This window comes from Pristis pectinata, chromosome 13 (assembly GCF_009764475.1).
Source record: "Pristis pectinata isolate sPriPec2 chromosome 13, sPriPec2.1.pri, whole genome shotgun sequence".
NCBI lineage: Eukaryota > Metazoa > Chordata > Chondrichthyes > Rhinopristiformes > Pristidae > Pristis > Pristis pectinata.
Window position 1 is genome coordinate 15,882,261 of NC_067417.1, and position 27,930 is coordinate 15,910,190.

At 39.1% G+C, this 27,930-nt stretch overlaps 1 long non-coding RNA gene across 1 annotated transcript; it reads left to right on the forward strand.

The window, feature by feature from the left end:
* Window positions 1–10,899: 10,899 nt before the first annotated feature.
* On the forward strand, window positions 10,900–27,717 carry LOC127577399 (uncharacterized). Its single transcript, XR_007957372.1, has 4 exons — window positions 10,900–10,999; window positions 14,013–14,070; window positions 26,893–26,951; window positions 27,270–27,717. It is a non-coding gene; the product is annotated as an uncharacterized LOC127577399 (long non-coding RNA).
* Window positions 27,718–27,930: the final 213 nt, after the last annotated feature.

Consider the following 27,930-nt stretch of genomic DNA (forward strand, 5'->3'; position numbering starts at 1 on the left):
CTTGATTAAACATAATGGTTCCTACAATGATGGATCACAGGAAATATTGTGCCATGGAAGGCAACTGCTCATTTATAAACTGGAGGTTTCCTTCTTGTAATGCTGGGCAGCAGGGAGAAGCATTCCTCAGGATATTAAGTGGGTCAAGCAGAACCCACGACAGCCAGGATCACATGCAGCCTCAGCTATTTCCTCAGCAGCCAGTTCCTCTTCCATAACTTCTTTTGACAATTCTTAGTACTGACTTTCAACGGCAATATTAGTAATGCTAGCTCTACTTATTGAACAGGAAGCCTACATGGTTTACACTGCAAATGAAATCAGTTGCAAGTAATTGCATGGGGTTAGTCATTTTACTGAACACAGCTTAATCGTCACTGAAATGAAATGTGCTGACATGATTCCTCCTCCTTACGAGCTAACAATTGGCAGCAGCACTGTGTTAAGAAGCTCATGAGATATTGTCAGAGATGTGGCCAGAAACATACATCAACAAACAGAATCTCTCTCTTGAAAAATTAAAAGCCATGCATTTTTCAATTATGTAAGGACCTGTTCTGCATTATTAAAAGTAGATGCTTTGAGAAAAGAGAGAAAAGGAAGCTTTATTTCTTCCATTGGAAGGGGCTGTAACAGGACTATATGTCATTATGTACTTGGTAATAAATAAGTTCTGCCTGGGAGGGGGAGAGGGTGTGGAGGAGGGCTTCTCTAGGTGCATACCTCCTCCAAGCCCTCCCCATCAAATGACATGTAGGGGGAGGATTTCAGGTTTATTGGGAACTACTCTCAGTGGAACTCGTCCTTGTTGACCTCAGCAACGGAATCAGTCTTGGATGGGGGTTTGTTATCAACCTGAAGATTGTGCCATTATGAATTACAAAGAGGAGAATCTCTAATAGGTTTTGCCATGTGCCCTCTCTGCTATTGGATCAGGGTATCACTGCTTTAATATTCTGGGTGGATGTTTGGAATGGTTCATCTGGATTGTTCATGTCGTATTCAGTGTAGCCATTTAAATGACCTATTTCTGAGGCTGGGTTGAGATCAGTGGTTTGAGGTCATGGGCAAGTTGGATCTGACCCCAGAGTTCTCAATGATCCACACTATTGATGTAGCCATGGCAAAGCAGATCCATCAAGAGGAAAACTAAGTACAGGTACACAGTTGTTGATTAGATCTAAAGTAATGAATGCAAAAATTACGGATGAATTATAGGCAGCACCATGAGTGGGCTTGAAAACAAGTTTTAAAGATCTTTGTGAGGTTTTTGGTGTAAAAGACATTAAAAACGCGGACAATGAAAGATAATTTAGTCCTGTTGATATGTTCAAATTTTGCTATATTTTATTCCAAAGTGAGAAAAGTATAATGCAATGATTCCTTATTGGACTAAAAAGGAGCACAAGTGACTTGCTCTGAAATGAAAAGTTTACATCAGTAAATGAATGGTACACACAGAACTGATGTTGGCTTTTATTAAAGGTGAATATCACAGGTCTATTAGGTGTCAGAGTGCTGAAGAATTCAGTCCAGTAGTTGGCGTCGAGATGGGACTAATTGCTGAATACTAGCAGAGGAAGAAATGTTTGACTTTATGTTACATTTAACCATTTTTCTTTGAAGCCATCCAAAATGTTTTCCATGTATTTAATTTCTTTGAAATGCATTGACTTTGAAACATTCTTTAATAAGGCAGTGACTTTGTGGATCTCAGAACTTACAAATATTAAAATAATGAATGTTTTCAACCATCCTGAGAGAGGGAAATGTGAAAGTCGGGATTACAACTGTTTGCTTCTGTGGTTTTTCTCAGTATTGAATCATGACACAATGGCCTAGAAATTTTGCGGCATGAATCATTATCCTTTTACATGCAGATACTAGATTTTTTCTTCTTTCAAGTTCAGACATTTTTAAGACAAAACACTTGAAGAAGAAGCCACTGATATGCTACAGGAACTGCTTGAGTTTACAGGAACTAATGATTTCTTGAACAGAGAGGGGGATGTGGTGACTGAAAGAGGAAGTGGTGCACTGTTACATTTGTAATATGACAGAATGAAGTCAGTGCCAGAAAACTTCAAATAGTCATTGCAGAAAAACTTAAAGCTACACATCACTGAATAAATAAGCATTCCCAGAAATAAATCATGACCCTAATTACGGTTGCACCAATGGTAAAAATACAAGCAAGGGCTTTCCAAAAGAAGGAACAGTTTGAATTTTTTGTAGCAATGGAACTGCTTAAAAACACTCAAATGAGGAAGTAACTTCATGAGAAAGGGAAGTGTACAAGTCCAGATTAGTTCCACAATTAAAGTTTAAAAGTAAATCTTACTTATCCAGAACTCTTCTGGACACCATATGCCAACTTGTGAGAATGTTGAAAGCAAAGGCTCTGGTAATATTATAAGTGGAACAACAGGAATATTCCACATCAGAACTTAAAACTGCTATCTGTGGAGTACAATTATAATCCATCTGCTTTTCTTCAGTCCATCTAAGCTCCCTCGTTTTTAAACTAAAATAAAAAACACTTAACAGGTAGGGCTAATATTTAATTCAGAAGACTCTGCAAAAAGAATGCAGTGTTGTTGAGAATTGGAGAAAATCAATTCTGTGCACATTTCTGGCTATCAATGCCTGTCAGGAAGTATATCTCCTCATTTTCATTCTCCTGAACACTTTTCTTCAAGTGTAAATCTCCCCTAAATGAAGTCATCAGTAGTGTATCACACAAAATTCATTTGCAGCAAGATTTGAACATCACTGGTATGAAAGTGTTTATTTACTAATTTGTTTTCCCCTGAAGGGCTAACACTCAAACAGCATTCTTTCTTTTCCCTGAGATCTGTGACATCTTGCAACCTCAGATGGATGTTAACCTTCGGAAATAAAAACACTTAAAATCCTTCCCATGCATTCATTTATTCTAATGGAAAACCATGGTTATGTTAGGGTCATACATGTGTCCATTTGCTTCCATATCTGCACATCCACCTACCAATACTTATATTTGGCTCTGGGTATTCATTGATGTGTGTTGTATCAGCAAAGAAATGTCATTACTCTCTTCTTTCTCATTATATTTTTGATGTGGAATTAAATTTTAATGTTTTTCATTGTTTAAGATGTGTTTTATTAAATATATATTTCAGTAGCTCAATGTAAAAATTCTAGACAAGGTAACATATTAGTCTCTTGTTGAAAATTACTTTTTAACTTTATTTAGGTTTCAGCTGCTAAATTTTATGATCCAAGGTGAATATTGCAAGACCAAGCATCTTAAGGGAAAAATTGACTGAAAGGCTAAATGGAAATATGTCTCTATCTGTTGTTTAATAATGTCAATTATATACTTCTAAAGAGAAACCATGGACCTGTTAACCATTTACTCACATCTCTAATAATAATTTGTGTCTTATAATAAAACACAGGTTTCTGTGTCACCTGTATTGAGTCATGTGACACTCTAAAGGATGGGTTCTGCTCTGGACTCTGACACAAATACAAACTGGGTAATTGTTAACCAGCTGTTTTAGCACTGAACATGCTTTGTACTTTCATAAACAGAGACCGTACAAATTTTCTTAGAGTAAAATCATCAGTTTTAAGCCCTAGTGCTAAGTTGAAAATTATCCATCAATAAAATCTTTTCACAACAACGCTACAACAAGGGGAAGAATATCTTGCTTGTCATCAGCAGAATCTACTCACAAAATGCTGGGGGACTCAGCTGGCAGGCAGCATCTATGGAGGGAAATGGATAGTCGACATTTTGAGTTGAGACCCTTCACCTGAACTTCTCGACCCGAAATTTTAACAGTCCATTTTCCTCCATAGATGCTGCCTGACCTGCTGATTTCCTCCAGCATTTTGTGTGTTGCTCCAGATTCCAGCATCTGCAGTTTCTTGTGTCTCCATCAGCAGAATCTAATTGGTTGAATTCAACATTCCAAAGCCAATTTAATTAGTTGCACAATTTGGAAAGCATTTAACAGGGCCAAACCTATGTATTCTGCATGCATGAGTGAAGCAAATTAACACTGATACTTGCTGAGCATGTTTTTTTGAGGTAATTTGAAGCATTCAGAGCATTATGTAGTGCTTTGCTGACCACAATCTGAATATCCATTGGCACCACTGTTTCAGAGAGTGAGATGGATATAGAGGCAAGTTCTATGGGAGGACTCAAATAAATGTATTTTACAACATAAATGCGAGTATGATTTTGTTGGGCTGTTGCTTGACTTTCCCGATTTAGATACCAGTGTCCAGGTGTTTATGAGGAGAACGCTGCATGGTCAATGTGGCTGGGATCAACTTTGCCCTGTTGGAATACAGCATCTAGGTTGATACTAGGTGGCCTTTTTGTTTTATTCCTTTGCTGTTTAAACATAAAGATAATTGTACAACTGAGTGACTTGGCTACTTTAGAAGGCTTTTAAAATTGAACCACATGAGGTGAGACTGGAATCACATGGTTAGACTGGGTAAGGATGGCAGGTTACACCCCACCCAAAGGACACCAGTGAACCACATGGGGTCTTATGACAACCTGGTAGCTTTTATAGATTGTACAGTGCAGAAATGGGCCTGTCAGCTCATCACATCCATGCTGACCTTTCTGCCCATCTACACTAATCTCATTTGCCCATATTAGGCAAGGCATAGAAGGATACAGGCTATTTAAGTGTCTGTCATCATTACAAAGACCAGTTGGTGCTTTTCCATCCTCTACCCCACACCGCCCCTTCCAAAATAAATTCCAAATTATTAATTGAATTTAAATTCCACTGTCATCGATTTCAACCCAGTCTCTGGATCGTTAATCTGAGTCTCTAATAATTACACCACTGCACCATCTCCATACCTTGTACTCTGGTAGTCCTTGAGGGAAAGTTGTTCACACAGCTCAAGAATGCAACCCAGTAACTATGGAGAACTGACAAGGTATTTTCAAATTAGGATACAGTGTGACTTAGAAAAGAAATTCCATGTTGGGTCTTTCCCTTGTTTCTGCACTCTCTGTCCTTCTGAATGGTGAAGTCTGTGGACTTGGGAGGCACTGTCAAGGAATAGGTTACTATTATTAATGATGAGATTCAATCCACGTGATTAATTCTAGAAAATAAACACTTATTTGATGTTTCCATTTTTGCAGTCTGCAACATCTGGAAAATAATTTGACAGTTTAGGACTTAAACCACAAGTATATAAAGAATGTTTTAGATATTTAGAATATTTTTTCCAATAGAAGATCAAAGGGTGGTAAATAGATATTTAACAGCTTTAATTGTGTCCGTCTGAAACCCTTTTTTCCAGTGAGATCAGTGTGAAGGAGCAGTTAGGATCAGCCTGGGGTTACACAGTTACTGCCAGGTATTTAAAGATGGCAAAGCTTCTGCTCCACATAGCAAAGAGTCCAACTTGGATGTAAAAATTACAGCCTGATTATGCCATTGACACCACAATAAAATTTCTATAAGGACTCTCGGGAAGCCCACCTGGTGTCAAAGTTGACTGTGAAATCAAGTAGGAAGCCCCAAGGAGGCCAGTAGAGGCCAAGACTGGCGACTGAGTGTGGTATCAAGCAGTCTTGTTAAAACTGAAGTCAATGGGTATCAAGGAGGAAACACTCCAATGGTTGGACTCATATCTCAGACAAAGGAAGAAGATTATGGTTATAGAACATGGAACAATACTGCACAAGAACAGGCCCTTCGGCCAACGATATCTGTGCCAAACACGATGCCAAATCAAACTAAATCTCTTCTGCCTGCACGTGATCCAAATCCCTCCATTCCCTGCATATCCATGTGTCTAACATCCTCTTAAATGTCACAATCAGAACTGCTTCCTCCACCACCCCTGGCAATCCGATCCAAGCATCCACCACTCTCCTTTAAACTTTCTCTCTCTCACCTTAAATGCCTGTGCTCTAGTATTTGACATTTCTACAGTAGGAAAGAGATTCTGTCTACCCCATCAATGCCTCTCATAATTTTATAAACTTCTATCAGGTTTCCCCTCAGTCTCCAATGCTCCAGAGAAAGTAAGTCAAGTTTGTCCAACCTCTCCTTATAGATCATACTCTCTAATCCAGGCAGCATCCTTGTAAACCTCTTTCATACCCTTTCCAAAGCCTCCATATCCTTCCTGTAATGGGACAACTAGAATTGCACACAACTATTGGAGGTCAATAATCTTAGCCCAAGGACATCACGGTGGGAGTTCCTCAGGGAAGTGTTCTAGGCCCAACCATCTTCAGCTGCTTTATCAATGACCTTCCTTCCATCATATTGTCTGAAATGATGATGTTTGCAGAATGAATGTTTGGAGGAATTGGAAGAAGTTTTTAGGTTTCTCTTGTTCTGGTCTTCCCTTTCCTCCCTCCACCATCACCACTACCTCCTCGAACTTCCCCATCCCTGACTAACCCTACACCTCAACACCCACTTCCTCAGATTTTCCCTCCAATACAGGCATTAAATATGGGTCGAGAAGGGACTACAAGGGATTAATCACAACCAGCAAAGGCAATAGTATAACAGCTTTGTTCCATATGAGCCCTGAGAAGAGAGATTTTCAGAGCAATTCTCCCATTTTTTAAATTATATGCATAATGGAGTGTTATTTTCTACCAAACATTATGTGCCCTGTATCGAATGTATGGAAGCCAATTTTTGGTAGTGTATAAGCAAATCTAATGGACAAGATGCTTCACTTATCAGTTGCTCAAAACTGTTTTCATCTAAAAATTGCATTAATGAAACATTAACTGCATGTTAAGTGAAATTTGACCTATAATAGGTAACATATAGAAACTAATGCCAAATTCTCTCTTGCTCCATATATAACTTGTTAAGGATTTGCGATATTGAACACACTTCTGGCACTTTCCATTCATTCTGTCCATTGTAGCAACAATCTTTTATAATAAATACATGTATTCACTGATATTACTCTGAGCACCATAACAGGAAGTCAGCCAGCAATGTAAAAATACGGTATATTAGTCTGTGTGACTTGTTGATCAACAACATGGAATTTTGTGCAGTTATTCGAGGGTCAGAAAATGCCCTGGAGAGTTTTTGAAACACCTGAAACATCTTGAGAAATCCCTGGAGATAGTATCAGGTGTGGCTGTGGCCTCCAATCAAGGGCTCACACTAACAAGTTATTAGCAATAGAAGACAAACAAGGAAACCTTTGGAAGTTGTTGTTCTAACATCTAAAGGCAGAGGTTGTTAAGGACAATGGAAAGTTTATTTTTATTTTTCAGATCAACATATTGATAAGGCTTCTAACTACTCCCTTGCTGTCTAGGTGAATTTGTGACAGCGCACTGTTTGAGATAGGGTTAGCGTTTTTTTTTGGTGAATTTAAGAATTAAGTCAGTAAAACATTACAAGGTTAGCTAATATTGCAAAATTTAAAAAAAAGCTTGTTTCAATATCTCTGAGTGCACACTTCACTGCATCATAACAACTTGCCGTTGACATATCTGTGTTTGTTTTTGGTGCTTTTTTCTGCAGAATTAGTCAAGGATAGGCTAAAAATTCTCCCATGGATTATTTTGCTGAAGATGTTATGCAATTTGCTGGGAAATTGATAGATGACTTGCTAAAATTCAGTTTGCAGAGCTGGTTCTCAGTCAGAACAAAACCAGTTCACAATTTGACACAGAATTGGCAGAATTTCATCGGCGTCAGGCAATGAAATCAGTTGGATGCCAATGCACCTTAGACCAATTCAGCAGACGTGCTGTTCTTGGACTGGGTTAATCCACTGTGTTGGGACAGAGTACAGAGAGGTATATTATGCACCATCCTTCTTATAGATACACCGGGAGAGCTCTGTGATGACGATGGATGCCTAAAATAGAAAAATGTTCCACCCTGTCAAATTTCCTTACCTCAGTTGATAGAAGAAAATCAACAAATTGGCTGCTTGTATTTAATTGGTGTTGGCATATCACGGAAAGTAGTAGCTAAACCAATCAATTAACCTCTAGCTTGTTTATGGAAGGTTTTTGTTTTGATTTTTGATCACCTTGTTTCATGTATAGATCAAATAGCACACAATTCTAGAGAATATCTTTTTATGTGCCAGGGAGAATGCCATGGCTCTGATAATTTTAATGTTCATTTCAATGACAGTGTCCATCGAAACAGAGAGTGCAAGGAGGAGTGGCAGGTCAAGGGAGGGAAGCCACAGGTTTTGGCACAATGCTGGTTGGAAGTAACATTGTAAGGATACGTATGGGACTTCATTTTCTTTTGTAGAACACTGGCTAATGTATCAGAGTAAAACAGTAACATGTTGATACATGTACTCAGATAGCACTGAGGCAACTTTTTATTAGCACATTAAACACTCATTAAAGAACACTGTCGACATAATTTCCACCCTCGTGCATTTGAAAAAAATCATTACAGTGGTCAGGTTGCAAAGGGAATTTTCTTTAGAAAAGATAAGTGGTACATTTATCAATTTGTCAATTGGTCTGATAAGCTGTCTTTAGATTAGGTGAGCACATAGTGTATAACTTGTGCAAATAGACAAAACAAGCTATTTATTATTAATCAGATTCATTTATTTTCCCCAGATCTTTCATGTAATACTTGTGCAAGAAAATTATGCTACACAACAAAAGTAGAAAAATTCATCAAGGAATGCATTGGTATATTGGATCAATAACTGAGTGTTAAGGCCATGGTTGTTCTTCCATCCAAAAGCTGGTACGGAAATGTCGTCCTCATCCAAACTGTTTCAGACGCATTTACAGTAACCACCACCATCAATGCACATAAAACAAAAACAGAAGATACGGGAAACATGCAGCATAATGCTGATGATGGGGTCATTGATTTGAAAAACTCACTCTGTTTCTCTCTCAACAGATGCTACCTGATCTGCTGTTGCTTCTTACATTTTTTGTTTTTGTTTCAGATTTCCAGCAGTGTTTTGCCTCAATGTGCGTAATAGCATTTCTCAAGTCACTACAGCCTGTTTTATACAGATACGCTATCTCAGGACTGCAGAGCAATAAAAAAACACTCTTCTTGACAGTTATGACAAGTTATATACTGGGCATTACAGACACATCAGCTTCCAATCTTCCAGCTCTGTGTGCTTGCGGAACAATAAACTGAAATAGGACATTCTGTTATCAATGTACAAATGGCATCTGATTAAATGAATGTCACCGCAAATGACTTTCTCTGGTATAATATGGACTCTGAGGAATTGTCATTTGTCTGCCATATAAGGAAATAGCATAATTAACAGCACTGTTCCTTTTAATGTAAAGAACTGCAGATGCTGGAAATCTGAAATAAAATCTGAGCAGATTAGGCAGTTCTTTGGAAAGAGAAACAAAGTTAACACTTCAGGTTGAGGACTCTGCATCCGAACTGGGAAAGAAAAAAAACTAGTTAAAATTGCAGAGAAGATGGAGAAGGAATGAACAGGACAAAGGGAACATCTCTTATTGGGTGAGACCAGGGGTGCTGAGAGGATAATTTGCAGAGATTATTTGGTGGTGGTTTATTAGAGAGAGATAAACTGAGAGAAAGCTATGAAATGAAGACAGTCAGAAAGTGAGAATAGAAACAAAAAAAATAAAAACAGTGAAATGTAGTATTCTAGTACATGCCCAGTAGGTCAGGCAGTACTAATGGAGAGACAACAATGGAGCCAATATCACAGATGGATAATTTAGAGCAGAAATGGGCAGTTCTGAATAGACAGAGAAAGTGAGTTCATTCTTTGATCATTTCCTCTCTCTCTCTCTCTATCTCTCTCTAATTGCCCCCATTAATCTAACGAGCAGTTGAACACAACAATTTATTCCCATGGCAACCTTGGCCTCATCCTATCAGAGGTATTCTCTTTGCCACATCCCCCACATCACACCACCCCACCTTTTCTGCAACTTAAAGTTGTTTTCTCTCTTGCCGAAGAGTCAAAGAGTTAACCTTTTAGTTCAAGATGAAGGGTCGTTGACCTGAAACATTAATTCTGCTTCTCTTTCTCAAGACGCTGCCAGACCTGCTGAGTGTTTCCAACATCTTTTGTTTATATTGCTGTTTCTTTTAAATGTTTTGAGGGAAGAATCAGTAGGCATTATGCCTGGTTTTCAGGTACAAATCTGATGTGAGGTATACCAATTTATCCCCAGCTATGAAGGCTTTGGTTTCAAGTTTGAATATGTTTAAAACAAATTTTTAGATGCACAGGCAATAGGACCTTCATTGATACATTTAACTTTTATGTTTTCATGATGTGACCAATAACCTATGACAGCATACTACAGTATAACATACGTTACTTTAAGGGTTAAAAAAATATAAGCTTGGAAAGGAAATGCTTTGAGTGGTGACACTTGCGGGCTGCCCTCAGCACATTCTCAGTTACGTAAAAAGACGTATTTCACTGTGTGTTTCGATGTACATGTGACTAATAAATAAATATCTCATCAATATCTTGTGAATGAGCTTTGAATTAAATTTTTTTCAAAAAAACATTTCCTCAGGACAGTTGAAAAGCATTAGGCTGACATACTATTGAGTAAGAGCTGACGTTAAGCTCATTTGCATATAAACAGTAGAAGTGCTAAAACAGTTGCATTTAACAACTCATATACGTATGACTATACAAATATTTTGAACAATGCTTTGCTACTGTGTTATTTTTCAATGACTGTGAAGATTCTGCAAATAAAACCAATTGCATATCTGAACTCTTCCTCATTCTCAGCTGCATTTAGGTACTGTGGGTTTAGTGAGTGGTTGATTAGATGGAAGCGTGGATGATTTTACTATATATGGTAATTATTTCTTAAGAGTGGCACAGCAGGTAGGTGGCTATAAGTAGACTCCGGAGACACGGCAGAGCCAACCACAGACTGCTGAAGTAGGGATGACTGAAGCAGAGATACACATCAGTCCTGTTGTCAGATACATTAACTGAAGTCCTTATTCCTAATAAGGTAAAAGTCATTTTGCTTCCATGCAAATTCAGAGTGCAAAGCTCAGGTTCAATGTACTACAATGAATTTTTAATATGAAACTCTATGAAGTTCAGTTAAGCTCTTTATCAAAATAACACAAAAGATGACAAAAACTGTCTTATCTTTATTGCAACTCAAGATGTATACAGAACTCTAAGCTCTTTGTATTTTTTATGTATTTTTAGGTTATAGCATGATCAATGTGCAACAACAAAATCTTAATTGACCAATCAGGAACATGCTTTCATGCATACTTAGTAAATTGCATAATTTAAAACATCTATTTTCTTGCTTACCAAGATTTTAAACATCTAAGTATTGACCATTAGAAAGGAATCCTGAAATAAATAAGATGGGCCCTGATATACAGAGTACTGTGGCAAAGGGGAACCACAAAGATCAAGTGCACAGTGGGAGCAGGAAACAAATAATGAAGTATTGGGGCTGGAGTTGGGCTGATGAACGAACATTGTTACTTAGACATTATGAATTGCTTAGTTTTAAAATCAAGACAAAGAGACTCTGAACAGATGAAAGTTAGAATTTAATTTCTAGCATTAACAGCAATCCAAGAATTAAACTAACGGTCTAACACTGCTGTGCGAAAAGTGGGAGAATAAATGTTTTGTTTAGTTTCTTTGAATGCTTAAAAATAATGAGTGTATTGGTCGGGCAGGGAATTGTCCTGATGGATAATCAAGAATTATCTAGTCAAAAACTAAAGTTTGTTCTCTTTGCAATTGGCATGAGATGGGTATGTGGAGGGTGAGCACTTGGAGAAGTGATGTAATGTGTTAACACATCCAGGAATAGAGCCAAGTAGACTTGGCAACAGAAATCACTAAAGCATTAAAACCTTGCTGTCACTTTATAGACTGAGTGGGTAGAAAATATTTCACATTAGATAACAATTGTGCAGGGTGAATGGCAGACATGGAGCCTGGGCAACCTGGTTAAATTATGATGTTCCATTACTATTTCTATTATCCCCTGAACTCTCAATGCTGGGAAATTTGTTTTAAGTGAGGAAAATTCCATTGCACTGCTGACAGCACAGAACAATTGAGGATGAATGGTAGATACCAATGAAAACAGGATAATTTTTGCAGAAAATGCAGTGGGTGGGCGATAGTTATGTTTAAGTTATGTGTGGAAAATTTACAGCAGTGAGGTCATAGAGTCATAGAGTTATACAGGACAGAAACAGGCCCTTCCGCCCAACTGGTCCATACCGATCAAGATGTCTCATCCAAGCTAGTCCCATTTACCAGCATTTGACCCATAACCTTCTAAACTTCCAATCCATGAACCTGTCCAACTGTCTTAAAAGTTGTTATTGTACCTGCCTCAACCACTTCCTCTGGCAGCTCATTCCACATACATACCATTCTTTGTGTAAAAAAAGTCAAATTCCAATTAAATCTTTCCCCTCTCACCTTAAACCTATGCCCTCTAGTTCTTGATTCCCCAACCCTGGGAAAAAGACTAAGTGCACTCACTCTATCTATGCCCTTCATGATTTTATACACCTCTAATAAGATCACCACTCAGTCTCCTATGCTCCAGGGAATGACGTTCTAGTCTGTCCAACCTCTCCCTATAACTCAGTCCCTCAAGTCCTAGCAACATCCTTGTAAGTCCTTTCTGCAGCCTTTCCAATTTAATGACATCTTTCCTATAGCAGGGCGACAAAAACTTAACACGATACTCCAAGTGCGGCCTCACCACCATCCTGTACGACGTTGGTGAGGTCACCAAGCTTGATTGACAGAGGAATTTCTCAGTTGTTTCAACTCTGACTGACTATAGCATAGTTATTTTTGCAGCCTTTTATCTTTAAGGCATTGCAAGAGACAGCAAAAATATTACTGATTTTGTTCTTCATCTATAAATCGCTCACATTTCTGTTATCCCTCACATAAGAGAAAACCCATTTTCAAGTCTCAAAATGTTCTGTGAGTGCAATCCATGTAACATAATCCAATTTCTGATTTCCTACCCCATTTCATTAGAATTCAGCCAAGATTCTCAGAACACATCTGTTGAAAGCACAATCAAGAACAGCACCTCAAAGTGTGTTGAGGTACAAACCACATCCTACCATCTTGTGCGGTAGAGTACAATGGCACGCCATACATTGTCACTAATGTCAATTCTGTTCCCATTTTCTCTTGTTTAGTATGGTGGATAGCCTGTGCATCTGCAAAGTTGTAGAAGACTCAATTAAGGCTTTGCTTTGGACAGACAATCAGTATCTCATAGTTATGTCTTTTTATCTATTGGTAAGATAGCCTTTGTTGACAATGTTTTATTAACATCCCTGGCATATCCAAAACACTATTGTGAAGGAACTGCATCGGTATAACATTATTTTATTTGCTTTTGGCTCAAATGAACATGCAGACTGTGGATATTACGCTCTGCATAATTGATAGGAACATTTGGATCCAGATAAGCAGTTTGATAAAGGGGAAAAAATTAGGGATAATATTAGATTTACTAGGTTTATAACATGTTGAATAATCTTGCTTTTTAGTTAGCTAGCTATTAACATTCTCTCATTCACCAGAAATCTTTCAGGGTTATGTTCTATCCACGTGCATTGACTTGGAAGTGAAATTTGGCATTTTCCACAGACAGCCAGACAAAGATCTCAGACCATTGCAAGTGCAGACAATAATGGAAGTCCTATATTTCGCCAAGAACAAATTGTGCAGGACTTCATTGTTGGCATGGAACCTCATCAGAGTAAAGTACAGGTTATTACAGTATCTACTGATTCTGCAGACTGGCACTCCATATCAGAAAAAGACCCTGTAGGCAGATACCAATAGCAAGTTTTCAGCCTGTAAAGTAGTTTGTATTTATATGCTACATTTAATCTTGAAAAATATCCCAGAAACTTCACAAGGAAAAACAACCTGATGATAATAATGTTTCTGATGCAATAACAAAATGAAGAATTTGCGTTTATATAGCATCTTTATTACAGAAGCAATACCAAACTGAGATGGATGCCAAGCCAAAGGAGACTTAAGGACACGTGAAAGGTGAATATTTTAAGGGGGGTCTTAAAAGAAGGGTTGGAGTTGTCCAGCTGGAAATGTTTAAGTATCTCTGTGGCCTCATTGCTCTTACTCTAAAATCTTATCCCACAACACTTTGGTGGATCAGAAGAGAATGGGAAATGGGAGTCTGCTCAAAAGTCACCGGAATTGTTGAATCTTCAAATTACAATGGCGTGGATGGGGGTTTCAACAGCAGATTGAGGAATGGATAGAGACAGGCAATATGGGGATTGGTGCGCAGTTTATGGCCAAACGGTTTTGGTTTTCCAATGGATGAAATTGTGGGTGTTTCATGACTTGTTAAGAAGACTGATAAAATAGATATACTGGGGTATTGAAAGATGGTTCTGGGTGTCATTGGTCAGTCTGTATTGTTCCAATCCTGTTACAATGCATGTGATACTAAGGGGAATCATTAAGCTAAGAAAAAAGAGGCTGCCAATGACTGCTCCTTGGCAGACTCTGGTGATTAATGGGGCCAGCAAGAGGAACTATTGCAAGAGATGCTCCAACAATAATCAGATATATTGAAATTAAGCATGTACATTCCACTGAGTCAGAGAATAAAGTAATTGATTGTGGCAAAGACTTCTGAGAGAATATAAGACATGAAAGGGATAATGTACTTTGTAACTTTGGTTGGAGCTGCTTCAATGGAATTGTTGGTGGAATGTCTTATTGAAAATCAATATACAATGATGTGCTAGGAAAGACTTCAGAAACGGAGATTTCAACAAAATTGTACAATCAGGATTAACAGGTCTTTGAACTCTCATCAAACTGATAGGAATTAGACCTGTTAAAATGACTACAAATTTTCCATGATTCCAGTATCATTATTGTGAGTCAATATCTGAAATGGTACAATTGGTTTTTGACTAAGCTATAATGTTATCTTCATGAAAAATATTGTGACTAACTTTTGATGACATTGTTGTGTGTTGGGCATGGAACCATCTACAGTGGACATTCTTCCTCTGCCTGTGCCTGTGCAATGGTCTTTAGTTCTCCATAGATCTATCCTTGATGGCCTCTTGTTTCCATCTACATGTTGTCCTTAGCAATGATATCCAAAAAGTATCAGTTTCCACACTTATGCTGATAAAACCCAGCTTACCTGACAACCACCTCTCCCGATCCCTCTACTCTCTCTAACTACCAGACTACTTGTTTGATATCCTGTATTTGAGGAGCAGAAATGCCAGGATGACTAATTCATTGTCCTCAGTTCCTCTGTTTCTCAGGCATCTGGTGACATTGAACCAATCTGTTCTCAGTCTTGGTGTCACAGGAACTTTCTACAATATACCCACACCTTCACCAATTTCTCTCTCTGCCTGCCTCAGTTCTTTGGCTGATATATCTTAATCCGTGTCCGTGTTACCTCTGGATGGATGTTCCAATGTACTACTGGCTACCTGCCTTCATTCTACCCTTTCAAAACAAGATTTTAAAGTTTTAAAACTTACCTTTTCTTAATCAACCCTCCAAAGTTTTACCCCATTGTCAATGTAATCTCCTCCAGTCCTATAATCTACAAGATATTTTTATTCCTTTAATTCTGGACTCTTCATCATTTTCAGTTATAATTGTTCTGCCACAGGTGGCCATGTTTTTAGCTAACAATGTCCTAATTCACTCTGTAAACCTTCTGGCCTCCACTTTTTTTTCCTCCTTCAAAGCGTACCTTAAAACCTGTTGCTTTGCCTGATCATTTGGATTCCTGCCCCGATAAATCCCGAGGTGGCTCAATGCCAACATTTGTTTGTTGATGCTTCTAAGAAACACCTTGGGATCTTTTGCTGTGTTAAAGGCACCTTTGTAATATCAATTGCTGCTGTTTCTTTATATTTTGCATTGCACAATGGGGACTGAGTTTGATAGATCTGAAAGCAGGCAGAAGAATCACAATGATTGATCAACCTATAGCCATTTTTCCAACGTAGACTGCTCACTAACTTTGTGTTGCCTGCCAATTGGAAGGATTGGTGCAGGCTGCCACCACTGATTATTGCATGATTGCACAAGTTATAGATCAAAGCCTGGAGCTAGTGGCAAATTGCCAAGGCATGCCACTGACCTACACTTCGGTGGATCCACCAGTGTCAACTTGTGGTCCCAGTCTGGGAGTTGGCAGTACCAAGTGCTCAGAAGGCAAGATTGTGTACATGTCCTGCTGTAGAGGAAATAAATAAGAATTTTGGCTGAAAAAGCTTCAGAGAAAGGCGGATGAGTATGCTCAATTAAATGATTGCTGCATTGGCAAACCTGCCAAAAAAGGATAGGAGTTATGATTACTTGGAAAGGCAGGGACTGATTAGGAGGAGTCAGCATGGTTTTGTGCATGGGAAATCCTGGCTCTCAAATCTGATTGAGGAGGTTATTCAGAAATTTGATCAAGGCAAGGCACCAGAAGTGGTATACATGGACTTCAGCAAGGCTTTTGACAAAGTCCTACATGATAAGCTGGCTCAGAAAGTTAGACACATGGAATCCAAGGTGTTTTGGCAAACTGGATCAAAAATCGGCTTGGTGATAGGAGGCATAGGACCAAGGTAGAAGGTTGTTCTTCTGACTGGAAGTCTGTAACCAGTGGTGTACTGCAGGGGTCAGTGCTGGGATATTTGTTGTTTGTCATAAATGCCTTGGATGAGAATGTCTGTGGTCATATAAGTAAGTTCGCTGATTACACAAAGATCAGTAGAGTTGTAGATAATGAGGATGGTTGCCTAAAGATACAAGGGGACATATATCAGCTGGGGAGTTATGCAGAGCAGTGGCATATGGAATTTAATCCAGACAAGTGTGATGTAATGCACTTTGTGTCATCTAATACTAACTGGACATATACAGTAAATGGTAGGGACCTTAGAAGCGTTGATATACAGAGGGAACTTGGGGTGCAAGTTCATAGCTCCATGAAAATGGCGACACAGATGGATAGGATAGTGAGGAAGGCATTTAGCTTGTTTGCCTTCAGAGGCAAGTGTATTGAGTGTAAGAGTTGGGACATTATGTTGCAGCTGTAGAAAACTTTTGTTAGGCCACACTTAGAATACTGTGTGCATTTCTTGTCAGCACATTATGGAAAGGATATGGTAGCGCTGAAAGAAGAGATTCACCAGGATGTTGCTTGGAATGAGGACGTTAGTTACAAGGAGAGATTGGGTGGGCTGGGATTGTTTACACTGGAACACAGGAGGCCGAGGGGTGACCTTATGGAGGTTTATAAAATTATGAGGGGCAGAGATAGAGTCACAGTCTTTTTCTAAGGGCAGTGGAGTCTAAAACTGGAGAATATTGGTTTAAGATGATAGGGGAACGATTTGAAGAAGATTTTATGGGTAAGTTTTTTACACAAAGGGTGGTGAATATATAGGACAAGCTGTAGGAGGAGGTGGTAGGGGCAGCTGCAATCACAGCATTTAAAAGACATTTGGACAGCACATGGACAGGAAAGAAATAAAGAGATATGGACCAGGTGCATGAACATTGGAATAGGATAGATAGGCATCTAGGTCAGCATGGATAAGGAAGGCCGAAAGGCCTGTTTCGATGTTGTACAACACTATGACTCTATGAAAGCCTATGTACAACAACATGAGAGAGTCCTGCATCAACCGTTGCGTGGAACTCGCATCATGGAAATTGTGGGCAACACCATTCACATGATTATGGAGCCAGCCATGAGGCAGTGACCAATAGCCAGGCTGCTGCTGCCCTTGCCAAGGTGATGTAGTCTGAAGTCAACCCCTCTATATGCAGAGCTGCTTGAAGTTATTCTCTGAGGCAACCTACAGGCTCCTCCACTAATTGTCAGCAAGCTTCCACCTGCCCTACTGCAACCATAGGTCCGCACTGCTTAGCTATAGTTAATATATACCAAGGTATATAAATTTGATGTGGAATTTTTGTGTTTTATTCTTGCATTGTTTCCAACATTCTAACAGGGGGAAGGAAAGGTGTGGAACTATTGCAAATGGAGAATTGGGACTGATAATACAGCTATTGCAATTAGAGGACTTGGTCATGGAGAACCCAATTAGAAAGGAGATGGTAATATTGCCTCCTATCTTTCTCTTCCTTATATTTCTCACAGATTATCATTAGGTTGGTGGCAAGGAACGAACTACACACTTCCAATAGTTGCACACTGGCTACACAATGTAGGACAGGAAGCCTTTCCAGTTGTAGAGCATTCTTATATTGTATGACTCTATGACTCTACCTCAGTTAACATTCAGTATCTGCAAATAATACACATGCATTTAATGGCAGCCTGCATCATGGGAAAGTCTGCAGCATTCATAAGCCTGTGAGGTTGCTGCAAAGAAGGAATGAAATGTAGCCGGATCTCTTTGAATACTGCCTTTGTTCCTATGCAAAAGTAAAACAAAAGTGTTGCAAATATCTCCAGCCCTAGCCTGCAGAAGCTAAGTCCATGGTCACAGTGACCCTAGATCTGAACACTGTGGTTCTCAGCTTGCACTGAAGTTGTAAGAGCAAGAAGCAGCCAGTGAGAATGCCCTTAGTGAAGCACTGTTCCTTTCTGAGGTTCAGGTTGGAGAATTGCTTCCAGGACACAAAAGATAGATATGGTCTGCTGCTGAGGGACCTGCTTTCCCCTCCTCCTCCCTTCTCTCGGGGAGTCTGGTCTGTGTGCCTTCTGCTTAGCTTCCCAGTGATGCTGCATTCCCAGGTAAATGCCTGCTAATGAAAGTCTGATAACCACTGTGCAGAAATCTTGAAGATGGGACAAATTCTTCCTGGTGCAGAATGGACACTCAGCAATAATACAAGGCATTAGCTGGACCGTTCCGCTCCAAAGTTTCAGCACCAGCACCAGATCAATAATGCACGCTGATTGATTTCACAATCTGCCTGACTTGCACATTTCTGGTGAGTGCTGGTCACATACCCACTTGTGCCCCTCACCATTAGGTATCTGGGGAAGCTCATGCATGCATGTGCATGTGCCTATCAGATGCAATGTTAAGAACAAATTCAGCAGCATTAGAACTCCAAAAGTCATGCCCCTTTTATGTGAAATGGAGGCATATTTGAATGATGAAAGACCAATGATATGAGCATTGAGCAGACTTATATTTCCTTAAAAGGCAAGCAATTGCCTCATTCGCCAATTGGAAAAACAGAAATGCTCAGTATCAATGAACCCTGAGGTTACTCACTGCTTAGCAGCTACCTCTAGTGGTGTCAGAAAAATACATATTTGATCTTGGCTATTTCAGGTAAACAACCTACAAAGAATAGGTCATTGAGCCCCAAGTTCCTCTCATACACAGTGAACCGGATCTTAAAGCAGCATTGCCTTAAGGCACTAAAAGAAGCTCAATATCATTTTAATTCAACCTGATTACATATTATACAGAGATAGTTTTGTAATGCAGTTATCAATTTCAATTTGACTTGCACTTGTGCACTATATTTGTATTTGCTATATGCAGCATAAAAAGTGATTCAGCAAACTTCCTTAAAGGGAATTGACTTTTAATAAATGAGAAGTAGCAAAAATATTGGGGTAGATCTGTCATTCATTTGAACAGGGACTGCTGTGCTTGTGCAATGTTTAACTCAGTGGACAGATGTCTCAACTTGAGAGCTGGAAAGCTTGTGGAAGATCACGCTATTCCTATGAACTACACGTGGAATCCAGTGGCAGTAGAGTGGAAGGTGTTACCGCCAATTTAGGCTGATACCAGCAATGGCAACTGAGACTGCAGGGGTATCCAGTTAAACCCCAGTATAAGGACTGGCATTGGGACAGAAGATCTGCCCAATAGTGGTTACCAACTGGATTGATGTCACTTAGACTGTGACCAAAACAACATCTGGAGTGATTGTGCAGATAGCATTCAGTTCCTTGTCCTTCACAACTATTTAGAGTCATAGAGTTATAGAGTTGTACAACATATAAACAGGCCCAACCGGTCCATGCCGACCAAGATGCCCATCCAAGCTAGTCCCATCTGCAGTGTTTGGCCCATAACTTTCTGAATCTTTCCTATCCATTTCTGACATTTTTGTTACATTAACTTTTCCATCGCCTCTCTGTGCCCTGCTTCTGCGTAACAATAGAAGAAGGAGTACAGCATTTGACCCCTTGTGCCTGCTCTGCCATTCAATAAAGTCATGACAGATCTTCTACCTCAATGCCATCTTCCTGCCTATCACTTGATTTTCCTAGGTTCTAAAAATCTATCGATATTTGACTTGAATATACTCAGCAACTGTGCCCTCACGGATCTCAGACAATTCCAAAGATTCACAATCCTCTGGGTGAAGAAATTTCTTCACATCTTTGCCCTGAATGTCAAGCCCTGATTCCAGAAACCCCAGTCAATCATCCCTGCCTCTACCCAATGAAGTCCTGTTATAATTTTACACATTTCAGTCAGATCATATCTCATTCTTCTACACTCAATAAGCCTGCTTACTATCTCTTTAAGGACAATGCCTCATTCCAGGGTCCAACCTTGTGAACTTGGGCACACTCCCTCTATCAGAGTATAACCTTCCTTAGGTAGGGAGGCCAGACTTCTACATATTCCAGTTGCAGTCTCTTCAGGACCTTATGTAGTTGGAACAATACCTCTCTACTCTTGTACTTTTATCCTCCTGTAATATAGGCCAAAATATAATTTGCTGTCTTAATTGCTAGCAACTTATGTATGAATAACTTCAGTGATTTGTCGGCAAGGGCAGCCAGTTCCTCTGAACTCAAGCACTGTTCAATCTCTCACTATTTTGTAAAACAGTCCATGTTTCTTCTTTTTTAATTCATTGTATTTTATCTGCCATGTCTCATCCATTCAATCTAACCTGTCCATATTCCCTGAAGCCTCCCTGCATCCTTCTCTCTTACTACAATCTCACTCAGCTTTGTATCATCAACAGACCTGCATTCATTACACCTGATCACTTTATTAAAACCATTGATATAGATTGGAAACAGCTGAGTTCCCAGCACCCAGCACTGTGCCCCCTCCCTAGTCTCTCAACCTGAAAATGATCTGCTTATTCTTATTCTCTGTTTTCTATCTGTTAAACAATCCTCATTATGAGTGTGCGTGCTCTAATTCTGCTCGATAATCTCTTGTGTGGAACCTTACCGAAGACTTCTGAAAGACCAAATACATGACATTAACAAGTTAGACCTTATCTATTTTTCTAGTTACAATCTTAAAGACCTCTAACTAATTTCTTAAATAAGACTTCCCTTTCATAAATCCATGCTGGACTCTGCCCAATCGTATTCTTATTTTTAAGTGCCTTTTTACCACTTCCTTTAACAATAGATTTCTGCATTTTCCCCCCTGTCAACTCCTTATCCCTCTTACAACAGAGATTATACTGCTTGCAGCATCTTTTATTCATCTTTCATATAGCCATCCTCAGCAAATCACACCCTTGGTCTCACCCTATTCATAATTTACATTTTGCTGTTTGGAAGCATTATGTAGCAATGCCCAGCTGTGCCCCTTGCCTCTTCCATTGATTGACAGATGATAGCTGGAGTTTTTAACTGCCTTCCTGGTGTGGAGACCCAAAAACGGCAATATTTTCTTCTTTTCAAAAGTAAGCATGTTGCTTTTTGCTCCTAGTAACACCCAATGCCCCTGACTTTATCCCCATTAGTTTTCTCAGCTGTTACCCTAATCCAAGTCAAAAGTTACAAGAGTTCAATCTCAGTGTCTTAGACTAGCCTGTGCTCCCAACATTGTGAAATTCATTGATATAGATATAGCCAAATGGTTCTCACAGGATAATAAAGAGAAAGAAAGCATGTAAGTTTTGATAACTGTGAGGAATATTGAACGATGTTGATTGTTCCCATACCTTAGATAATTCAGTTGCTGTCATTTATTGACTGCCCATATTGCACATGATTTGAATGAGGATAAATTGAATGGCCGTGGACTTCAAATGAAAGACTGAGGCTGACTGGAAACATGCCTTGCATCTCACCACCTTAATACTGGGCAACTGCTGCCAGAATTGAGGCAAGCTAGAGATTTGGAGCAATTTACCCATCTCTGGTATTGGCCTACACAAAAGGTTGGGACAATAAGGGAGTTGGGAGGATAAGGAGAGTTGAACATTAGGGGCTGGCAAGCTAGTTGCGTTACAATGAGGAGGGTAAAAATGCAATGCCCACATCCACACCCATTTTAGAGGCTATCAAATATAGCTTTCCTGCCCCTAACCCTCGGCCTTGCCTGCTTTTAATTTTTAATTCAAGAGTCAGTTTAACTTTCATTGTATGCAATAACCTGCACAATATTCCAGTCACAGAACTCAGGGACTGTCTGCTGAGATGCATGTTTATAGTGGGCGAGGTGACCACCATTAATTTCCTTCATCCTGTGAAAGGCAACTCATTTCCCAACTGGGCAAGTAGTAATAACCTTCTGTGTTTTTTGTTCACATTTGCCAAGAGGGCAAGGCAGCAGAGATAGTCACAGGCAGCCCTGGGATTTGAACCTTTGACATTCCTGAACAGGAACTAAGTACAGCAATCAACTAAACTGCTCAGCTACACATTTTCTCATTCCTCTTAATAATTTGCTCCTTCCACTTGGTTCCCAGCAAACAAAAAGAATCAGGTTTTGTGTGAATAACAGGCTCTTTAACTCTGCCAGTGACAGAGAAACTGTTTATTTCATTTCACATGTTGTTCTTGGCTAATGGATTCAATAATATTTTGTTACAACTTGCAAAGGGATCATTTAAATTGTTCTGGGCTGAGAATTTTGGATCTGCACACCTTGAGGCTCAAATAAGTAAAAAGGGCTCAAAAACAAATCATGGTTACTTGGCAGCATTGGTGCGGAAGTAAGCCATTCAGCCCTTGGCATTGGTCTATTGAGTCTTCCAATAGAATGGCAGACAATGGAATTAATGGAATGGCCCTTAATTCCATTTCCCCATTTTTGCTTCACATTCCTCATCATCTTACAAAAATGAGTTAATCTCAATCATGAACTAAAATCCACATCAATTGCCTGCAAAATATTTCCTGATATCGGTCCCAAATGAACTACTTCCAAGAAGGACATTTTGCTTCTTTAACAAACAGTTTTGAGCAAAAGTGGGAAATCCTTCAGTCTGGAAATAGAGTCTTGCACAGGGGTGTCAGTGGAGGATGGAAACACACTCTTGAGAATTGAAACATATAAGTGATAAGTGTATGTGTTTGTCATTTTAAATTTGATCAATCTGAATAAGATGACGACTGCACATGCTTTATTTGTGGTTCTGATCTCAAATCACCATGACTCTCTATGAGCTCAACCATGAATTTTAAGTTGCAGGCACATAATATTTAATGATCCGGTGCTGGAACGTGGGCACAGAGAAGTATGATTAACAGTTTAAGCTGATGCAGGTTGCATACAAATGTGTGTCGTGACTTTATTAACATGTTTTCAGTGACTGGCCAGTGGTAATCATACTGTTTATTGCACTGGTGTATAGCTCTGGGGCTTTGAGTGACTTCGGGCAATTCAAGCTTGTGAGCACTGAATAAAGCTCTGCATGCATCTCCTAAAGCAGAGGTGGTTTGTGCATGAAACTAATGATGGAAATCATTCTAAAGCCCTTACCTGGATGGGACAGCAGAATGCATGATTTTCTGAAGCACTTCCAGAGGCCTTGGTGAATGAGGTGGGGAGGAGGGGAGATCAGACTAATGGACAGCCTGGAACTCAATCACCCTCCATCCTCATTTCCCATCAGACACACAGAATCAACAGCGGGAAGAGGCAGCAAATGAAATTAATGTGAAAAGTCCCTGAGATGTGGATGCAGGGTTGCAAGCAGAGAAATTATCTCATTGTGAGTGTGGGTCAAGGTCAGTTTATACATCATTAAATGCCATCTCCCACCCCTAGCCTCACATACTGCTGAATGCTGGCCATGGTTGGAGCAGCTGCCACAGTGTCCATGGCTAGCTGTAGTTCAGAGTCCAATAATAATGACAATATAATCATAAGTGTTTGGAGTCTAGAACTGATGGAAGGAGAAAACACTCTCTACATGTAAAAGTATCCAGATGAGCAGTTGAAAGGCCATAACCTGAAGGGATATGGAGCAAGGGCTGGGAAGTGGATGTAACTTAAAGTACATTTTTGGCCAGCAAAGATACAATGGGGTAAATGGTCTTCTTTTGCACAGTAATGCTCAATGATTCTATGATAATGAAATCATAACACTTTCAAGAGAGAGATGGAAAAAAAGGTTGCTGTTCATCTGTTCTAAATGTCTGTTTCATATAGTTAGGTAGCACTATGCTTATGATATATCCTTATATGGTTAAATTAGAAGGCTCACTGTATAGTGTTGTCAAAGTTTGGTAGTATAAAACCATACCACAATACTTTTCTTGAATAATTATTTCCAGCTGTTGATTTTCTTTTGTTAAAGTGAAATCAAAGTATAATTGATGATGTTGATGTTTCAAAGAATTACTCACAAACATCAGAAAACTACCATGTTCTTGCCTCTTAAGGTCATAGACTTGAACATTGTAAGACAACATGTTGAACCGACACTACTACTATTGGAAGAAATAATCCTCTCAGCATGAATGGAATGCACCTGATCCTCAGGATCCTCATTAACCTTTAACCTGAGCTGGCTTGTGTTTTCTCTTATGATGTTAAATGTCTAAAAATGCTATTTAAACCTACATCTGTTCTTAATCTAAAGCCCACTGGAAATGAAAGATCACAGCTGGTGGCAGACAACAATTAGCTTCAGAGTTCCCAGACAGAGGGGAACGTAATGCCCCTCATGACTTTCGAGTAATTCCCATTGGAAAGTGTGTGTTTTGGTACCCTAAAAAAAGGCTAGGATCAATTACAACAATGAAGTTGTTTGGCCAGTTAATGCACCAATGCTCACTGACATATGAATAATAGTCAGCCCTGGTTACACTGAGCTCCAGAAGAAAAAGGAAAATTGGGAAAATAAAACACTCAACAGAAATTAACTATAGAGCTGAAAATCTCCATGGAATATTCCTGAAAGGATACCTTTAGCGCCTGATCCAAAATGGGAATAGGGTGAAGAAATGGCATTTTGACATAATTTTTTGGAATACATCCATTTGTGATTTTTCATTGATAACCATGTAAAAGTTGTTAGGGTATAGCCTCTCCAGTCCCAGTCCTGATGCAGGGTTTCGACCCAAAACTGTGACAATTCCTTTCCTCCCACAAATGCTGCTTGACCCGCTGAGTTCTTCCAGCAGATTGTTTGTTGCCTTTGAGACCTCTTTTGCTATTTTGCTTACTTGAAGGCAGATTTGCCCCTGCTTAGATCACTTTGAATCCCTAATTCCACCAATAAGCCTTTTTTAAAAACTAAGATTAAATGTTGCCCTTTGACCTCATTTCTGTTGGTGTTGCAGTAGCAGCATTCTGGAAGGTCCAAGAACCTTTGGCCTTTTTTTTTCTCTGGATATCGGTACACATTTTTCAAACGGTGGTGATAATTTATTTTTAAAAACTGAGTTACTAAGGCAAATAACTTAAAATAGCTTACAACCTAAATTAGTAATTTTAATTCTTCTTTCCCCATATGTACAAAGATAGCCCAGGAACTCCCAGTGAAGATCAGTGCAAGTATAACTGGATCCCAGCTCATATTCTACCTTTGTATTCCTTGTGGATGGGAGCCAGTGCTCTGACACATTCTAATGAATTAACCATTGACTGCTGTCTTGAAGGAACTCTTCTATGATGTCTTACATTTGAAAAGGAATGCTGCATTTTTGTGATTTACCTGCGTGTTTTGGTTTCCAATGAAAAAACTAAGAGTAAATTATGAGCAAAAATTTTCTCTAGTGGAACAGAATTGAAAGTGTAATATTTTCCTGATGTAAATAATTGACTAACAAATCCCAGTTTTTATTGTTAATTGACTAGTTATGCACTATTCATAATGGGCACAATCAATCTCATTCCAGCCATACATCGCACAATTATTAGTTATCATTGACCCTCCTACTTCTCATCTACATTCTTCCTGTCACAAAATCGCCCGCCTGTAAACACAGCACTAATTTTCACATGTGTGTCACTGACAACCCCTTTCCAGCATAAATCCATTAATCTAACTTTTGAAGTTTTTAATTGACAGTCTTATCAATGTTTTAGGAAACAGAGATCCAGAGTTCCACAATATTTTGTGAAAGGAATATTTTCTTCATCATCCACTGACCCTAAACCCTAACTTCCAAAAGACCCAGCTCTATTTCTTGGGTTAAGGCCCCTTTGTTCTTGACTCATCCAGAATGATCCACTTAAACACATTAATTAGGGCACAGAAATCCCAGTCCAAAGAATGGAATGTAAAATGTATCCATTGAATTCACTTTGATTAATTTCCATTGTATTCACATGGGGTATATCAATTGGGGATTCTTTTCATCTATTTATATGGTGCAGGAGAAAGGGCATGAACTGATCTAGGAGTTTCATAATATGGAATGTGCAAACATCTTAATGCCTTGGCTCATGTGGTCTGTCCTTCACCACCTGACTATGAATTTCACAAAGAAGTGCTTGTTTCAAGGTGCTCAGTAAGAATGTGAAGGTGATGCTAGAACAAAGGAATAATCAATTTGTCTGTCATCTGTGTCCAAGTAAGTTCCAATGTTTAGATAAAGTGAACAAGCTCCTCAAATCAGTGACCTTGACTAGTACTCTGCCAAGTATGTTTTACACTACCTTAAACCACAGGTGATGTGTTCCTTCAGGATTTTTTTTTACTGATTTACAGGATGTAAGCATCACTGCCAAGACCAGTAACCACTCCCTGCTCCAAGTGCCCAGGAGAAGGTAGGAATGAACTGATGAATTGGTGCAGTCCATGAGGTGGAGGTGACTTCATAATGCTTTAGGGTAGGGAGTTCCATTATTTAGATCCAGTGACAATGAAGTAATGTCCCAAGTGGTGGGCATTCAGAAGCTCCATAGCCCCTCAATAATTCTATAATAATTTTCTATCTTCTCTATTAACAAAACAACAGTGATGATATTTCAATGCCAATTCATTGGTTTAGATCCTAGGGTCATGAATATATTTGCTTCCATTTACTTATTGATTTTGCTTTCTTTATATTTAATGTTCTTCACTTTTTTTTATTGCCTTCCCAGTTCAACAGCATCTCCTAGACCTATGATTTCCATGATCTAAAAGAACAAGTGCAGCAAATTCACAGAAGTACCATCTGATCCAAGTCACATACCATTCTGACCAGAACATATATTGTGAATCTTTTATTGTTGCTGGTGTCAAGACATGGAATTGTATATTCAACAGTGCTATCATCATGCAGACTGCAATACTTCAAGAAGGTTGGTTCATCGCCATCTTTTCAATGGCAAATACTAATAGTTCCAGCCTTCCTGATGATGGCCATATCCCAGGAACCCAAGACAAGCATAAACATTTTGTTTTTATTGCAGTTGAACTTCATCAGTCTCTTTCAATCCTCTTCTGTTTTTAATGGTGTTTTGCTGTCTTGTACATGTTGGAATGCCAATTGACCTTTTGGCAATGACAACCCATGACTGATGATGGCTCCCAGTGGTCAATTCTCTCCTGAACTGTTCTCAATACATAAAGTTCCATCTCATTAAACTGTGGTTTTCTGTTTCTTTTCTGAGTAGCTTGTTCCACCTTTTACTACTGCCAATGCAATGTCATCTCATCTGTCAAGTAACTAATTTCTAGTCACTAAAGTGGAAAATTCTGGATCAAAGTTTAATTGGATGCCCTAATTTACCTCCTGAATAGATCAGGGTGTATAGTGCA